The following is a 6,048-nucleotide window of genomic DNA, read 5'->3' on the forward strand; positions in this document are numbered from 1 at the left end:
CAGCCGCCAACCCTAGGGACCCTGGAGGGGATGGACCGAAGACAGTGACCAAGCCATTTGTCTCGTGCCATCCCTCTCCAGCCTTCCACAAACCTTGGGCAGGGACACCACTCCTACCCTCTGGCTAAGACTACTCCATGGACCCAACCTCCATGACTTGGGTGGGGCCTATGCAAAGGGGTGGAGCAGGGGTATTTGGGTTTGAGGTAGATCTTGGACTGACTTAAATTCAGAAAGTGATCTTATGCTTAAAAAGGTTGGAGACCACTGGTATAGAACAAGTGAAAGAGACAAACAAGCAGGCCAGAACACACAAGATAACAGATAGCCTGTGTGTAATTTCTAGCCACTGTAGGGGGCAGTAGGTTTGCAGGGAAATAGATGGGTGGTGGTGTGGATATCTTGGTTCATGTATGTTATTATTGATACCATTACTGCAGTGGGGTTGGAGGACTTGACTCTGTGTAGGGGATGATGATCAAGAGAGAAAAGCAAAGACATACTCACGTACAGAAAAGTGGAAGAGTGGAAAGACAAATCTGAAAAGCTCTGTACTTAATCTGAGAAGGGTAACTGTATTAGTCTGTATCTACAAAAACAACAAGGAGTCCTGTGGTACCCTAAAGACTAAGGGTATGTCTACAGTGCAGAGCTATTTTGGGATACCAGAAGTATCCCAAAATAGCTATTCTGTGTCTATTGAAGCAGCCTCTTATTTCAAAATAGATTTTGAAATAATGAGCGGCTTATTTGGACATCCTGGTAACCCCTCATTCCACGGGGTGAAGGGGAATTTCAGAATAGAGTTATTTCTAAATTAAATTACAAAATAAGCTATTGCGCAAATTGCATAGCTTATTTTGAGCAAAGTGTGCTGTGTAGATGCAACCTTACAGATTTATTTGGGCATAAGCTTTCATTGCTAAAAACCACTTTATCAGATGCACACACTTTGAAGACTCCTCATTGTCTGTGCTTAATGTGTTTCTGACCAGTTCTTAGCTCTGGAGCTTGGTGATAGATTATTTAAAGGAGAGGAAGAGAGCTGCCCAATTTTGTTGTCTCCATTTTAAATAACACGTAACATTTCTTTTGCCTGTCATTTGAGGACCTTGCAGTTTTACGAAGATTAAGCCTCTTCTCTCCTAAGGGGGAAAACACAGATAAACTGATGTACAGAGACTGAATAACTTGTCCAAATTCAAAGCGAGACAGAAACAGAACACCTGGGAGTCCTGACTTCCAGTGGTCTTCTTTAACAATTATATAGCAGTCCTTCCCCATTGCCACAGGATTAGTTTGAGTCTTCAAAGCCTCTCATACCACTGAGTGCCAGATTCACTATTATCCTGCTCTTCGTGTATTCATTTAGGATCATGTCTGACTGGTGCTCTTGTGGTGTTCTCCCCCATCTTCTTCATAGGTCTCCAACACTTATCTCTCTGTCATCATTTGTCTGATTGGATGGGGCAGTAAAGGACTGGTCATTAAACTCCCTCCTTTTCCCTTTTGCTCTACTAAGCTTTAAGGGACTATCTGAGCTGAGACCTCACCATAGTTTGTTCCATCAAGAAATGCTGTGCACAAAGTATTTTGAATTCTCAAACACATGCCTGCTGTTTCTCATTCAGAGTGTTTGTCCTTAGCCAAATTATTCTGATGTAGAGTTTGAGATTATTTAGGTTTCCACTTGGTGGCAGCAAAGTCCACAATAATAACACCGCAACCTAACCATATTTACTACAGAGGAGATAACATTTTAATAGCTATCCTTATAGTCTAAGTGTGTTCTTCAATAAATACTTCAAATATATACTTCTTACCTGTATCCAAAGAGAGAAACTCTGAGTGTACAATAGGCAGTATCATGGGCTGTGTCTAGACTGGCCAGTTTTTCCGGAAAATCAGCCGCTTTTCCGGAAAAACTTGCCAGCTGTCTACACTGGCCGCTTGAATTTCCGCAAAAGCACTGACGATCTCATGTAAGATTATCAGTGCTTTTGCGGAAATACTATGCTGCTCCCGTTCGGGCAAAAGTCTTTTTCCGAAAAACTTTTGAGCAAAAGGTTCAGTGTAGACAGAAGAGATTTGTTTTCCGCAAAAAGCCCCGATTGCGAAAATGGCGATCGGGGCTTTTTTGCGGAAAAGTGCATCTAGATTGGTCACAGATGCTTTTCCGCAAAAAGTGCTTTTGCGGAAAAGCGTCCTGCCAATCTAGTTGCGCTTTTCCGAAAATGCTTTTAACGGTAAACTTTTCCGTTAAAAGCATTTGCGGAAAATCATGCCAGTGTAGACGTAGCCAATATTGTGTATATATAAAGATGATTATTTATTTTTTCTGAAATGTTTTATTGATCAATAGATAAAGTAAATGAACAGAGGTGAACAGAGGACAGGCAAACAGAAGGAGTTTGCCGTGAGAGTTTCTAGAGAGCTATTTTTTTTTAATTCAGGCTTTTATGAACAGTATATACAACATCTGAAGAGGTTCTAAAAAGGAAGACAATATGGATAGTGAGCAATCAGCTGTTGTAACCTGCAAAGGACATGCCATGTTTGTCTTTCTCCCAGAGGATAGAAACGACTGTTTGTCACTATGACATCTGCTGGGAGAGCCATACAGTAGGACACAGACAATGCAGGAGATTTTGGGAGAGTGTTGGGAACAACTTCCTTGTGTAAGTGCTAGAAGAACCAACTAGGGGTCTGACCTGCTGCTCACAAACAGGGAAGAACTACTAGGGAAGTAGAAGTAGCTGGCAACTTGGGCAGCAGTGACCATGAGATGGTCAAGTTCAGCATCCTGACAAAGGGAAGAAAGGATAGCTGCAGGATAAAATTCTGGAAATCAGAAAAGCAGACTTTCACTTCCTCAGGGAAGTGATGGGCAGGACACCTAGGAGGCTATTATGAGGTGGGGGGGGGGGGGGTGGGGGGGGAAGAGTTCCAGGGGAACTGGCTGTATTTTAAAGAGTCTTATTGAAGGCAAAGAAACAAATCATCCTGATGTGCAGAAAGAATAGCAAACCCAGCAGGGGATGATGAGCTTGGCTTAACTGAAAAATCTTAGGTGAGCTTAAACACAAAAAGGAAGCTCACCAGAAGTGGAAACTTGGGCAGATGACTAGGGAGGAGTATAAAACTATTGCTTGAGCATGCAAGGGAGTACTGTAGTAAGGAAGGCCAAAGAGCAATTAGAGATTCAGCTAGCAAGGGATGTGAAGGATAACAAAAAGAGTTTCTATAGGTATGTTACCAATAAGAAGAAGATCAGAGAAAGTGTGGAATCCTTACTGAATGGAGAAGCCAACCTAGTGACAAGTGATATGGAAAGAGCTGAAGTACTCCATTTTTTTTTTGCCATGAACTTCACAGAGAAAATCATCTCCCAAACTGCTGCACTGGGCAGAACAGTATGGGCAGGAGATGGGCAGCCCTCAGTGGTGAAAGAACAGGTTAGGGACTATTTAAAGAAGCTGAACTCGCTTAAGTCCTTGTGGCCAGATCTAATGTATCCAAGGGTGCTGAGAGTTGACTGATATGATTACAGAGCCATAGGCCATTATCTTTGAAAACTTGTGGTGATTATGGGAGGTCCTGGATAATTGGAAAAAGGCAATGTAGTGTCCATCTTTTAAAAAGTAATAGAGAAACTTGGGAACTATAAATTGGTCAGCCTCATCTCAGTCTCTGGAAAAAGCAGAGCGCATGTCCTCAAGGAATCCCTTTTGAAACCTTTGGAGGAGGGAAAGGTGATTAGGAATAATCAAACCGGATTATCCAAGGGTAAGTCATGACTAACCAACCTAATTTCCCTCTATGATGAGATAACTTGCTCTGTCCATATGGGGAAGTAGTGGACATGATATACCTTGACTTTAACAAAGCTTTTGATATGGTCTTCTATAATATTCTTGTCTGGAAGTTAAAGAAGTGTGAATAGGATGAATGGAGTAGAGGGTGAATATAAAGCTGGCTAGATCATCAGGCTCAATGAGTAGTGACCAATGGCCAACCAACTGCTGGTATCAGTGGGTCAGTCCTGGGGCTGGTTTTGTTCAACATCTTCATTAATAATCAGGATGATGTGATGGATTGTTCCCTCAGCAGGTTCACAGATAACACTAAGACGGGAGAGGTAGATCTGCTGGCGGGTAGGTATAGGGTTCAGAGTAACCTAAACAAATTGAAGGATTTGGCCAAAAGAAATCTGATGAAGTTCAACAAGGACAAGTGCAGAGTGCTTTCAAGATTGCTTAGGAACACAAGTCCCATTGGCTTCAAACTGAAAAGCTGATGGTTGAAGCATTTCAGCTCTTTACTTGTGGAAGTATGGTATACTGGATGGTGATGCTGGCTGTAAATCATCTAATTCTTACATATTACTTTTCACTAATAGATCTCAAAGCTGTTTACAAAGGAGGCATAGGCTACTTGCTTTTCAATTTAGGGTATGTCTACACTGCATGCTTATTTAGAAATAAGCTATTCCAGAATAGTTTTTCTGAAATAGCTTATTTCAAAATAGCGTGTCTACACTGCAGGGAAGCCCCAAAATTAGTCCGAGGTAGACTTCCATAATGTAGACATGCTATCTCGATTTAGAGCCTCAGGAGGCACTGGGGAGGAATAACTTAGAATGGCCCTGGTGAGGGGCTATTTCAAAATAGCAACAGTGGAGCATCTACCCATGTCTTATTTTGAAATAGCTATTTTGGAATATGTGTTATTCCTCATAGAATGAGGTTTATAGATTTCGGAATAAGCCGTCTGTTACTTCCAAATTATTTTGAAATAACAGAATGGCTATATAAACACTCTCATTGTCGCTGGCGTGCGTACGAGGTGTGCTGGGTTAGGGTTGCCAGGCGTCTAGTTTTCTACCGGACAGTCCATTTTTTTGGGCTCTGTCCGGTAAACTAATCCAGAAAATACCGGGCATGTGTAATGTCCGGTATTTTCTGGTTTTCCGACTGGGCGCCTGGAAGCCTGGTGGGGGGAGTGGCTGGGAGGCGGGGTACGGTTGGCGCTTGGAGCCCTGGTTGCGTGTGAGGAGGAGGGGCAGCCCAATCCATGCTCCTGAGTGCTGGTCAAGCGCATGGTGGAGCTGCAGCCGGACTGACTCGTGCCTCGCCCGAACCATGTGGGGGGCAGGATCGCCCTGGGATTTGCACTCCTGATACGCTCCTCCCCCCCCCCCCGGTCAGTTGGCCGGTTGGTTCTCCCCCACTTCTCCTCCCGATCTGCCTCGGCCAGCCCCGCGGTACCCACCGCCAGCCCTGCTTCCGGCAGCCAGTTCTCCCCTCCTCTTCCGATCTTCCCCAGCCAGCCCCACTGTACCCAACCCCACCCCCGCCACCAGCTCTACCTCCCGTCGGCTGGTTCCTCCTCCTTATCTTCCCCGGCCAGCCCCGCTGCACCAGCCCTGCTTCCAGCAGCCAGTTCTCCCCTCCTCTTCCTGAGGTCCCCTGGCCAGCCCCGCTCCCACTGGCCGCCCTTCCTTCCCTCCAAACTCCCCCGGCCAGCCCCGCTCCGCCCTCTCCCCTCCCCCCACCGACCAACTCTGTTTCCCATCAGCCGCCCCCGCCCCGCCCCGTCCCGATCTCCCCCGGGTTTTAAACAACCTTTTCATTTATTTTAGGGCTTTAAATTATAGCCCATCACCATAATATTTGATTATCTGTTTGGTTAATTAGAATGATATAGCCAATTTCTTGTTGGACATTGTAGAGTCATTGATTCATTCCCCTCTGCTTATAGGAAGCTCTGTCCTGAGTAAGGTGTTTTAGTTTTAGATGTCAGAGGACTTTGTTGTAAATATAATTTATGATGGAAGAATTTTATCAAAGAGGAAGATCTTTGAATGTGTTCAGACTATGGTTTAGCCTAATCTCTTCACAACAAATTTCAAAAGTAAGCTATTTATTTGATTTGAGATAAGATACGCAATTTGAGTAGTTCAAATTGAGCATCTTATTTCGAGTTTAGGGTGTTGTATAGATGCATCCTAAGAGAACTGCAGTTACCACAGGGGTTCATAGAAGGGAA

The sequence above is a fragment of the Pelodiscus sinensis genome, unplaced genomic scaffold (assembly GCF_049634645.1).
Source record: "Pelodiscus sinensis isolate JC-2024 unplaced genomic scaffold, ASM4963464v1 ctg129, whole genome shotgun sequence".
Taxonomy (NCBI): Eukaryota; Metazoa; Chordata; order Testudines; family Trionychidae; genus Pelodiscus; species Pelodiscus sinensis.